General features: G+C 42.0%; 1 long non-coding RNA gene across 1 annotated transcript in view; it reads left to right on the top strand.

Annotated features, from left to right (window-relative positions):
* The first annotated feature begins 5066 nt into the window (after positions 1-5066).
* Positions 5067-13538, top strand: part of LOC134347554 (uncharacterized) — a 58996-nt gene continuing 50524 nt past the window's right edge. Inside the window, exon 1 of the long non-coding RNA XR_010018188.1 lies at positions 5067-5110. This is a non-coding gene — a long non-coding RNA (uncharacterized LOC134347554). The remainder of the gene's footprint in view (positions 5111-13538) is intronic.

Here is a 13538-nt window from a genome sequence, read left to right as displayed (position 1 = left end):
AGGATACTGATTTGCATTTATTACTTACATAAAAGAATCTTCTTAGTCTCGAAAAGTCTTCCAACTTAACACACTATTGGAAAATCCAGCAGTTTTGAATGCATTATTCCTGGATATTTAGATTGGCACTGGCTGTCAGTTATAGCAGAAATTTTCACAACTGGGCGCCGACCACATTGCCGTGCTCCAGCTGTAACAATAACCATAATTAAAATATTTAAGAAGTGGAACACATTAGGGATCTCCATTTAACCATGCAAGTTAAGCGTAGCATTTCCCTTAAATTGTCAAATAGACTTTCATATCACTGCAGCAATGAAATTGGGTGGGTGGATGGTTAAATTTCTTTAAACCCTTTGGGAGCTAATCTTCCATGATTTTCAGTGCAGGCAACTAAAAGGATGCACAGAGCCAAAGGGGTTCTTCTTAACATGTGCATCTAGGATCCTGACGAACCAGTGGAGGTCTGACTGGAAATCATTCTGGCAATTTTCCCGTTTGGCCGAGCAAGTATAGATTGTAATCAAGATAATAGTGTTAGGCAGCAGGATCTCAGCCTCTTGAGGATGCTGAGGATTCTGACGTCAACAACTATCCTGACTGCCGTTTACTAAGAGGAATCAACACAACTCGCGGCCTGATTTCAATCTGAGTTGCTGCTCACCTTACAGGAAAACCACACAGCTTTTACTTCAGCAGAAATGTCAGCCGGATCATAAAGCCCATTTGGATTTTAGGATGCAAAGGAAGTGCATTTTGAATACATTACAGAGCTCAGACTGAATAAACATCCTTGATACATCTGGAACACCATCATTAGTATAATTTCAAAATCATTAATTTCCATAATTTTGGCAACTGCAGGAAATATGCTTTATACGATAGATGTGGAGTATGTATAAAAGAAATTTGTCCTTATGCGAGCAATTTAACTGGCCAGAAAATGATCATTTAAGTCTCGTTTATCCTTGGATTATGGAGAAATGCAAACACAGGCAAACTTGTTATTTATGTGTAGTACTGGGTAGGATTATCTGCTCTTCTTTAGACTTGTGCCAAATGATTATTATCATGAACGTAGATTGCAAATAAATCTTGTTTAGTATCCTCTCTTGTGGGTAGGGTATGCAAAATCTTCACTAGAGATCTGAAACCATACCCAGCTGGTCTCGTTGAAACATCTTTGTGGAAATAACAGATATCACTCTCATCTATATGTGACTGGTGATTGTTATAAATGTAATATATAACCCTGTATGTTTTATTTGAATCAGTATTTCACTTATTTTACTCCTGGGTCACTTACTTTTGGCCTGCTTACGAAAACGAGAATGAAAGTAACAAAATATTTAGAAACATAGAAACATAGAAACATAGAAAATAGGTGCAGGAGTAGGCCATTTGGCCCTTCGAGCCTGCACCGCCATTTATTATGATCATGGCTGATCATCCAACTCAGAACCCCGCCCCAGCCTTCCCTCCATACCCCCTGACCCCCGTAGCCACAAGGGCCATATCTAACTCCCTCTTAAATATAGCCAATGAACTGGCCTCAACAGTTTCCTGTGGCAGAGAATTCCACAGATTCACCACTCTCTGTGTGAAGAAGTTTTTCCTAATCTCGGTCCTAAAAGGCTTCTCCTCTATCCTCAAACTGTGACCCCTCGTTCTGGACTTCCCCAACATCGGGAACAATCTTCCTGCATCTAGCCTGTCCAATCCCTTTAGGATCTTATACGTTTCAATCAGATCCCCCCTCAATCTTCTAAATTCCAACGAGTACAAGCCCAATTCATCCAGTCTTTCTTCATATGAAAGTCCCGCCATCCCAGGAATCAATCTGGTGAACCTTCTTTGTACTCCCTCTATGGCAAAGATGTCTTTCCTCAGATTAGGGGACCAAAACTGCACACAATACTCCTGGTGTGGTCTCACCAAGGCCTTGTACAACTGCAGTAGTACGTCCCTGCTCCTGTACTCGAATTCTCTCGCTATAAATGTCAGCATACCATTCGCCTTTTTCACCGCCTGCTGTGAAACCATGGTGATAATATTTTGTCATTCACCCTGTGGATATACAAAGTCAGGGGTGGTGGGGGGGAACAGCAAAGCAAAATAATGGAACATGGTGGTTTATCGCTCTGTTACCTGTCCCTCTGTCATATTTTTATTTTCTCTCTCACAGGAAGCATTTTCTCACTCCCCTTTAATTTCTCTATTCTGTCTCTGCTCTATGCCACTGAACTTATTCTTGCTCTGACACTGACCCCTTATGTCCCCTTTGGTTCTCTGCCCAACTTGTAATCCATTCTCCTTTCTCCCTGATTCAATCTTTCCTTCTTTGAGCTTTTATTCACCCTCTGAGCTCCTCACCCATCCTTTTAAAGATTAGTCTTATTTTTCCTGAGTCCTGACGAAGGGTCTCAGTCCGAAACGTCAACTGTACCTCTTCCTATAGATGCTGCCTGGCCTGCTGCGTTCACCAGCATTTTTTGTGTGTGTTGCTTGAATTTTCAGCATCTGCAGATTTCCTCGTGTTTGCGTTTTTCACATATAGGTCGAAACATATGGGATGTGACGGGGGGGCAGCCCCCCAGTGTTGCCACAGTTCTGGCACCAGCAGAGCATGCTCACAATTCATTAACCCTAACCAGTACGTCTTTGGAATGGTGGGATGAAACTGGAGCAGCTGGAAATAACCAACACGATCATGGGGAGAAAGTATAAACTCCTTACGGACAGTGGTGCATTTTGAAACCCGCTCTCACAGCTGGCGCACTGTAAAGCGTTGCACCAGCTACTAATCTACTATGCTGCCCAGCCTCATCACCAGACAAGCATTTGTACAAGTGCAGAGTTGTTGAAAGCGGCGACACAGGTACACAGAGTGGCAAAAAAGGAATTCAGTGTGCTGTCCTTCAGCAGTCGGGGAAATGAGCTTGGGAGTTGGAATATGATGTAGGGGAGACGAAAAGCAATGGTTTGGATTTAGGATACGTGGAAAGATTTGTAAGTGGAGTGTCTTTCAGGGATATTATTTTTTCAAGAGTCAATGTTGCTCAAACAGGTACAAGTAGCCTACAGTATACTAAGAGTGTAATAAATGCTCTGATTTTTAATTTGCCCTGATTTTTTTTTACATCTCAGTGGTTCCTGGTTTAAAGCTGATAATTCATTAGATTCAATAAACTGATTTTACCGCCACCATGACAAATCTCCTTTCCCGTGGTAATGATTAGCTGCCCAATTTATAAGCAAACCATTCAGTGGCTGCATGACAGAGTAAACCGGATTAAGTTCAAGTTCACGTTCAAGTTTAATTATCATTCACCCATGCATGAATAGCCATGAATACAGCTGAATGAAACAGCTTTCCTCCGGGGCCAAGGTGCAAATCATAGTACCAATAGTCATACACAGCTCAAGGCGCATATAGTTCGTATAAGATAGCAAGTAAACATACAGTCACACACACTATATATATCCGAAGTCCCCGAGTGACGTGCCCTGTAAATTGATGGTACATGAGTGTTATCAGCAAGAACAAGCAATTTTCAGTCGTGCGTAGATGAACGTACACATGCATACACACAATCCAGTTGGTCACTCCACTGTGTGAACACTGGAAGACAGCACCAATGGCTGGGCGGACAGCTCCCAACCCAGCATGGACGGTGCACTACACTGTCTCCACTGTCTCCTCCTCGCCTGGACTGCTGCAACAGGTGGCTTGTGGCTTGAGGCCTAGGCCTGGCTACAACTGAGGCCTCACAGCAACTCCCCCCGCCATCACTCTTGCCAATAAACAAAGAAACCATACTTGCAGCATTTTACATTTCCAATGTCCAACAGGGTCTTGTGATCGCAAGAGAAACGTCCAAGATGGTCACTGGCTGTGAGACTGCGCACCACGCACTGACTCCAATGCGTTTCTGTGGTAGGCAGTAACGCGGTCCGCCAACAATCAGTTCACAGAAAGGGTAAACCTACCATACTTGAAATTCTAAATGTCCAGCATTGTCTTGTAATTGTAAAATGACATTTGATAAAGACAAAAACATCTTTTGTTGGTCCCTGAGCGGCAGCTGCATCCAAACTTGCTGCCATCATAGCGGACGTTTTAGAGTGAGCAGATGTAGTTCAGGAGCTATTCTGAAGTTAATTCTCGTTTTTGCTTTGTTATCGCCACTATAGACCCCTCCACATCTTTGTAGAAAAATATCAGAACAAGCAAACGCGTGATTCAAAGTGGCCTGACAGGGTAGTTGTGAGGATGGTCTCTCTTGTTAGCAACATCTAGAACTAAGTGGCACAATGTGAGGGCCAGAGATTTATTTCCTTCGATGGCAATCTCTGCCCTAGAGAGCTGTGGATTCTGAATCATCAGCTCAAGGCTGCATCAGATAAATACTTAGACAAAAAAAGAAGTGGGCAGAAAAGCAGAGTTCCTGGAAATATGAGATGAGTCATGATTCAGTTAAATGACAGAGCAGATTCAAGGGTCTGTGTGATGATCCCTGCTCATTTTTCTTTTGAATTAATTTTAAATTTTTATAACTGTGTAACTCAATTTCAAAAGTTAATGACATGATAAAAGTAACAGCAACCCCACCAACCTTAAAGCAACACTTACACTTTGCACTTCATATTTGTAAGCCTGCTGCTTCTTAAAAACTGAAGAGAGCAAGACAAGAACCACAGGCTATCAGCAAAACAAAGAAATAATCCATTCTTAACCAGAAAGAAAAGTAATATGCACCCATTAGAAAAGCTAAGTTGTCCATTTCCACATTTTTGTGGGAACTCAGGTGGCTGTAGCCCTGCAATGCTGACATATTGAGTACGCATTGTTCGATGTGCCAGTCATTAGCTTTCCCACAGACTGTGCCAGGTGCTCATAAATGTTGATAAGAACACACCCCAGCAATATTTTGAAATAACTCCTCAATGGCCCCACCTCAAATGACCTCAGCTCATAATTAGTTCATGCCACCTCCTCTAGAGATTCAGACTGTCCTCGTTGATGGCTGCTGCAGCTTCCTGCTACCATAGGAAGTGCGACGTCTCATTGTGTAGCTCCGGCAATCATATAAACTGGAAAATACAGTGTGTAAGTTTGCTGTTCCTGGCTTATGGTGATTCTCTTGCATGGAATCTACAATAGAGTAAAAGATTTGACGTTTATGTTTGGAATTCTTGTGGAATGTGGGAAAACAGGGAGACCTCCAGTATCACTGACGGCTACACCTGTAGTATGTGCTTACGGCTACAGCTTCTGCAGTCTCCAGCTCCAGTTCACTAATACAGTCTACATGAGAGATTTTAGGGAGCTAAGTAGAAAGCTGAAAAACAGGACCTCCAGGGCAGTAATCTATGGATCGCTGCCTGTGCCATGTACCAGTGAGGGTAAGGTGAATATGTGGCTGAGGGAGTGGGGCAGTGGTTCATACTTATGGATCATTGGGATCTCTTCTGGGGAAGGTATGACCAATACAAAAGGGATGGGTTATACCTGAACCTGAGGTTGTCTAATATCCTTGCGGGCAGGTTGGCCAGAGTTGTTTGGGTGGGTTTAGACTAATTTGGCAGAGAATGGGAACTGGAATGATAGTGCTGAAGGTGAGGTAGTTGGTTTACAAACAGAGGCAATGTGTAGTAAGACTCCAAGCAAGGAGAGGCTGATGACAGGGCAAAATTGCAGTCAACAGGATGAGTTGCAATGTAAAAGGTGGACAAAATCAAAAAGGGTGAATACAGATCTTCAGGTGTTATATTCGAATGTGCACAGTATACGAAATAAGGTTGATGAATTTGTAGCACAGATATAGATTGGCAAGTATGATGTTGTAAGCATCACTGAATCATGGCTGAAAGAAGGTTATAGCTGGGAGCTTAATGTCCAAGGATATACATTGTATTGAAAGGATAGGCAGGAAGGCAGAGGGGGTGGCATGGCTCTGTTGGTAAAAAATGAAATTAAATCATTAGAAAGAGGTGACATAGAGCCCAACTCTAAATGTATGGATGAAAATTACGATGGACATTCACAAAATGGAGAAGATAACAGCATCTGTTAATCATAAGTTGGAGCAATTTTATTCATGCTGGAAAAAATGGTTTAACTACTTAACACCTCATAGGCCTGATTTTATTCTCACAAGTCAATGAATATGTTGTAAAAAAAAGATCACTCCCTACTATGTACATAGTTTTCTTCTTTCGATTGTTCTTTCTTTCCTCTCCTTTCTATAAGTGTCTACCTCAGATAAACATTATGTGGATATTTGTGACAAATATGATTATATGATATATATGTACAGTATCTGAAATACATCTTATGGAAATGTTTGATGATGAAATTCAATAAAAAATAAATTACAAAAAAAAGAAAGAGGTGACATAGGATTGGAAGGTGTTGAATTGTGGATAGAGCTAAGGAACTGCAAGGGTAAAAAGATCCTGATGGGAGTTCTATACAGACTCCCAAACAGTAGTAAGGATGTGGTCTACAAATTACAGTGGGAGATAGAAAATGCTTGACAAAAGGGCAATGTTACAAAGATCATGGGGGATTTCAATATGCAGGTAGATTGGGAAAGTTAGGTTGGTGCAGGATTCCAAAAGGGGGAATTTCTGGAATGTCTGCAAGATAGCTTTTTAGAGCAGAGGTTGAGCATACTAGGGGATCAGTTATTCTGGGCTGGGTGTTATACAATGAACCAGAATTGATTAGAGAGCTCAATGTAGAAGAACCCTTAGGGGCAAGTGATTATAATATGATCAAATTAACCCTGAATTTTGAGAAGGAAAGCTAAAGTCAGATATATTAGTATTACAGTGGAGTAAAGGGAATTACAGAGGCATGAGAGAGGAGTTGGCCAGAATTGATTGGAAAAGAACACTGGCGGGGATGACACAGAGCAGAAATGACTGGAATTTCTGGAAGCAATTCGGAAAGCATAGGAGAAAAAACGTCCCAAAGAGGAGGAAGATTTTTCAAGGCAGGATAACACAACCATGGCTATCAAGGGAGGTCAAATGCAACATAAAAGCCAAACTACTACTACTACGTTGACTCAGGCCTAGGGGGTCGGCATCGGGCAAGGCAAAAGCCAAAGAGAGGGCATATAATAGAGCAAAATTAATTGGATGTTAGAGGATTGGGAAGCTTTTAAATACCAATAGAAGGAAACTAAAAAGTCATTAAGAAATTAAAGATGGAATATGAATGTAAGCTAGCCAATAATATTAAAGAGGATACCAAAAGTCTCATGGGAGAAGGGTGGCATTAATAGCCAGGGAAAATGTCATGGCAGTGTTCAGACAGGACAGGTTTGCCTACTGAAGTAATATGGATAGAACTGAGGAAGAACAAAGGGATGACTACAATAATGGGATAATATTATAGAACACTTTGTCAGTGGCATTTAGAGAAGCAAATTTGTAGAGAGATAGCAGTCAGATGCAAGAAAAATAGGTTGTGAAAATAGGGTGATTTTAACTTTCCATATTTTGACTGGGGCTCCATACTGTAAAAAGGCCCAGATGGGATAGAGTTTGTCAAAGATTCCTTAATGGTGGGAGGAGAAGATGGCGACGCAACGCAGCGCGTGCGGCCTCTCCAGTGAAGTGATATCGTATTTGTTAAATAGGGGGCCGTGCACAATTCTGATTTGATGGTGACAGACATGAGAAGCACGGAGGAACATCCGGAGAAACATCTGAAATGCCCAGTTCGCTGCCGCTGCTACTGTGCAATTGAGAATCTCTGGAGGGGGAAGGCTCCAAATCCTCGGCTTTGCCTGTTGCTGGCGGCCGGTACTCGGGTCAAAGCGCTCGGCAGAGATGGTGCTCGGTGCTCGGTTTTGGAGGGCTGGTTGGAGGCTCGAAGTTTTCGGACGTCTCAGAGTCGGACTGTGGTCGGGTGCTTCCAGGATGCTGCATCAGCAAGTTTGCGGCGCTGGAAGGCTCGTGGCAGGAAGAGTTTTCTTCCTTCTCCCGTCTGCGTGAGATCATGGGACTTTTGAGAGACTTTGAACTTTTTTTACTGTGCCCATGGCCTGCTCTTCATCAAGTTACGGTATTGCTTGCACTGTTGTAACTATATGTTATAATTATGTGGTTTTTGTCAGTTTTCCAGTGTCGGTCTGTCTTGTGTTTCTGTTATATCACACTAGAGGAACATTGTATCATTTCTTAATGCATGCATTACTAAATGACAATAAAAGAGGACTGTGTGTCCTCATAATCTAAAAAAAATGATATACAGTACAGTGGTCCCAAATAGAGAGAGTGTGATACCGGGTAGAGTAACAGTTCAGCATCAACTAGATGGGCTGAAAGGCCTGTTTCTGTGTTGTAGTGCTCTGTGACTCCATGTGAGAGCAATGCAGCCCAATGCTGTAGTTATTAATTTGCCACCATCAAAATGGCTGAACTTGAGTCAGAGATGAAGAATTGCAGTTTATGGTTAAAGACCAGGGTAGAACGTTGTCTGAGAAGGAGTTTATACCAAGCAACCCCAGAAATGATAGCCAGGAGATCCTTTCCAATCTATGCATGCTATTGTTCAATGGGAGTGTGGTTACACACGATATGATTGTGATTGATAGATCATGACCTGAGGTTATCACATGCACTTTGATGTTACCAGTCCCATTGTTGTTTGTGCTTCATTTGAGGCTCAGTGAGTATTTGAGATCATATTAGAAAAGGAATGAGTTGCTGCTGAGGCTGGCCTTATACTTCTTCTATGCCTGACACTACACTTCACTTTAGATCCAAGGCTCATCTTTTCATAGCAGCTGAAAGAAGATGCAGTAAAGATGGACTGTTGAAGGATTGAATTTTGTAACATTATTGAGTCGTGTTCAACCAGCACTAAATTCAAACTTGAGGCCCAAATTTATGTCCTTACCTTGCACAAAAGTGCATTTGCTTCAACTAAATATTATGACAATGTAGTCTCTTTAATACTCTTTTAATAGTATGAAGTTCTACTGCATGGACTTTGATACTCTGATTAAATTGTCTTCAGAGAACTACCTAAATATGTTTTTCATCACTATCTGAAATACATTAGGGCTGTCTTCACCCCGCATGACAGATGTTTATAGTTACAATATATAGCCTCCTGTGCATATTAATTGCTTGTAGCACTGACTTGCCAGATTTGCATTCTGTAGGCCTAAACATGGGACAACTCCAAATGGCAGAAAATGTTGCTCCTACCAGCTTCACACATACTGCAGGTCCTATGAATTGGGAGTAGATGTAGTTCTTTGCTTGCTGGTTTTATTCAAAGAAATCTGATAATCACTCCCACAATCACACTGCTAAGTCTTGGTTTGATGGACTGCCCACTGATCTGCATGTATGGCTTTGTACCTAATGATACTACTCTATAATTTATACTGTCCTTCCAACTTGTCTGTCCCCGACTGTGCTGAGTTAAACTACCAATAGGTGCTCAGGCAGATTCTACCTGCAGCCAATCTTTACTCAGTTGTGTAGGTCATTACGCACCGTTTGTTGCCACCGCTTGTAATTTGATCTGCTTTTCATCATGCTGAGCCGCCCATGTGACCTTTTTCCCAATTTCATTGTTACTACTCTGAGTATGTTTACAGCAATTTATCACTGCAAGTTGGTGCACCTAACTGAATGGATACTGATTTCTATCAAACCCTATTACTGTATGGTTCACAAGCATATCAATAGTCATTTTTAACATGAGACCATTTGCTGTGATCTTTTTAAAATTGTGCAGCTTTCCACTTGGCTACTAGTGGTTGAGTTGATGTTATTTATCATGTACAGTCTGCATGTAGTATCATGACAGTCAAAGTCTCTCTCTGGGATGGATTGCTCTGATGATGATAGCAGGCTTTCCTGCCTTTCAGAAGTGACCTGTTGGTTTCTCACTGAAACCACCCTCTGCACTCCAATGAGTGCAGTTGAGAAGATGAAGCAAATGCCATTGCTGTATCTGTCAGTTTTACGTCCCACATCCTGCGCTGACCAAGACTTCCTTGCATCCTTCAATGCCAAACTATATTAGAATAAATATAATTTTTAGTGAAGGTAAGCAATGGCAAACATGAAATCTCTACCTAGTCATCTGATCAGGGAGTCTGCATACACAACATAGGCTCCAAAAATGTTGCAAAACCTTTGTTTCCTCCACATACTCCATCTGCCCATCACCAACACATTCCTCTCGCTGGTTCCTCTCCCCCTCTGTTCCTCTCTCTCCTCTCAGCTTCCTCATCTGATTCCATGTTCCACCTTCATCTCCCTTCAGACTTTAGCCCCATCAAATTTAGCTCTTTGTGGCCTGCACCCTTTCAGCTACTGTCACTATTTCCACATTCCCATTCCTCATCTTCCCATCAGCCTTCCTCATCTGGGTTCACATTGCTGGCAAACTCCTGCTCCACCCCTTCCCTACACCTTTTCTACTGGCTGTCTCTCCACTATCTCTCAGTCGAGATGAAGGTCTCTGCCCGAAAAGTTGACTATCTACTTCCTTCCACAGATACTGCCTGACCTGGTAAGTTTCTCCACTATCTTGTGTGTAGCTCCAGCTTCCAGCATCTGCATTCTTGTGTCTGCAAAGCAACATTTTGTCTATTTTCTCAAATTGACAATATGCTTGCTGAGTCATTCCTCTGCCATTTGAAAATGTGTGTTTAACTTTGAGACATTTCTGATGATGAAGGGTCAAAAGGAATCTTCAAAATATGAATCATCTCATTAACACAGACCCCAACTGTGTTGTAAAGTGCCACTGCATTATGTTCATTCAAATCACAGATCTTAAGGTTGATGGATATTAAGGGAATCAACTGAAATGGGACAGAGCAGGAAAACAGAGCTGGGGCAGAAGCTTAGCTACAATTGTGATGAATGACAGATCAAGTTCAAAAGACCACACAACCTACTCTTGCTTGTAAGTCTTATGTTCTGTGTGATTTTCATTTATAACTTCTACAGTGTTATAGGCAATGTTATTGAAGAATATATCCAATTGTTCAAGGTCTATTGCTGAATGCTTAGTTGCTGAATCCCTTATGCACTTTGCTGGATTCACTGAGTATCCCAATATACCCTTCCTGTTTTGTTTCTGTTCTTGCTTTGTCTCTCTTTTTAGTCATGGCTTCTTCTTAATTCAGATCTGAGAGATTCAACCTTCTGTTTTACTGCCCCTTGCTTAAGTCATAGGGTCACCAGTCTCCCTCCAGCAATATAGACCCTTGCAGCTGATATGCCATTTTTCTCACTACTGTGGTACATCTAGTTCTTTTGCTTGTACTGTGGAGTGTAACTCAACTCTGTTTGATTAGGACAATACTGTATAATTCTGGTATCCACAATGTGGCAGTGGTGAAGTACTGTACATGGAACATTGTCTTAAGGTTATAGTGCCACACTCCACAACCTTAAAACATTACCTACACTATACTACTTCTCATATACACCATGCCTGTGAATTCGCTCTCTTGCCCCTCCAGCCTGAATGTCCACTATGTGTCCCCATTCCTCTTCAGAACTCACTTCCTCTTCAAGATCTGTGGCCTGTAGGGGTGGAAAAAGTTACAAAAATGGGATTTATATGAATTTTCTTCTGAACAGCTTGACCTATCATCCTCTCTATCCTGACATTATTATTCTTTCGGATTATGGGGAAAAGGCTGGTAGGTGGCGATGAGTCTATGGTCAGATCTGCCATGATCTTATTGAAATGGGGAGCTGGCTCGACGGGCCAGATGGCCTACTCCTGCTCCCAGTTCTTATGTTCTTGTGTTGTTCCTAGTGGACAAAACTACATATACCAAGTTCTGTCGTGTAGAATCGTATTTTTTCATATTTTGAAAACATGAAAAGTATATATATCCTAAGATAACTACATTATACTCCGCACTTCCTTAAATTTCAGATAAGCTTTGAGGAGGAGGAGGGCCCCTGTTGGTGGTCAACCACGCGGATATTGCATCCTAGCTGTCTATGTTTAGTCGATACACAAGCCATTCTGCAAGTCTGGGCAGTAAAATATACTGTTGACAATGCAGTATGCAGCTGATGAATCAAAAGGAACGGCAGAGATTGATACAGTTTGGCACCAGTGGTGTGGCTGGAATTACCAGTCAGCATTGAACTTGATGTAGGACTGCCTTAGGGACTCCAGCTCAGGATTTTTCTATGGGTTTACTCTCGAAACCTTCCCACGAGTGGGTATACCTGCAAGGTAGCAGAGGTTTGATCAGAGTTTTCCTTTTTCTTAGATGAGCTGCCAGCCATGGCTGATGAATCCCAGCTGCCTGAAGTGACTAGTTTTAAGGCACCAGTAACCTGCCTTTGTCTCTTCTGTCAGTAGAGACAGTTCTGTTTGGCTTTGTAGGCCAGGAGCTGGACTTGTTGTCAGAGGCTATTTATGAATTTATGACACATGTCATTGGGATAATTTAATAGGAAGTGGGAGATTATTCCCACTATACCCCCCCCCCCCACTCCGGTAATTACAATCTTAAGGAACCAGATCAGATTTACTGAGGCATTTAAATCACATTCAAGGACCATAAGAGCATAATGCTTGGGAGTAGATTAGGCCATTCAGCCATTAAGTCTGTCTGCCATTTGATCATGGCTGATTTATATTCCCTCTCAATCCTGCTCTCTTGTCTTCTCTTGCCAATCTTTGACACTCTTATTAATCAAGAATCTTTTTAAATATCCCTAATGTACCTGACTCTATCATCATACCTGGCAGCATGATCTATTCGCTGTGTGAAAAAATGTAATTCTGACATCCCCTCCCCATATGTTCCTCTAATTAGCTTAAAATTATCGCATCATATTAGCTATTTCCACACTGGGAAAAAGTTTCTGGCCATCCACTCTATCTATGCCTCTTATCATCTTGTACACATCTATCAAGTCTCCTCTCATTCTCCTTCGCTCCAAGGAGAAAAGCCCTAGCTTGCTCAACCTACCCTAATAAGACATGCTCTCGAATCCAGGCAGCATCCAGGTAAATTTTGTCTGCATCCTCTTTAAACCTTCCTATAAGGGAGCGACCAGAACTGAGCATAATATTTCAAGTGTGGCTCTTGAACTCAATCCCCTGACTAATGAAGGCCAACACACCATATACCTTCTTAAATGACCAATCAAAATTTGCAGCAACTTTGTGGGATCTGTGATTTATGAGGGATTTAGACCCCAAGATCCCTCTGTACCTCCACACTGCCAAGAATCAAGCTATTAACAATGTATTCTGCCTTCAAGTTTGGCCTGCTAAAGCCCTTCACTTCATACTTCTCTTGGCTGAAATCCATCAGCCACTTCTCAGCCTTGCTCTGGATCCTGTTAGTGTCCTGTTGTGACTCTGTGTCAACCTTCTACAGTATCCACAACTCCACCAACCTTTGTGTCATCTGCAAACTTAATAACCCATCATTTTACTTCCTCATCCAGGTCATTCATAAAAATCACAACGAGCAGGGGTCCCAGAACATCATTGGTCACTGACCTCCATG

The sequence above is a fragment of the Mobula hypostoma genome, chromosome 6 (assembly GCF_963921235.1).
Source record: "Mobula hypostoma chromosome 6, sMobHyp1.1, whole genome shotgun sequence".
In the NCBI taxonomy this organism is placed as follows: domain Eukaryota; kingdom Metazoa; phylum Chordata; class Chondrichthyes; order Myliobatiformes; family Myliobatidae; genus Mobula; species Mobula hypostoma.
Note: the sequence above shows the minus strand (reverse complement) of the source record. Positions and strands in the feature narration are given on the sequence as shown.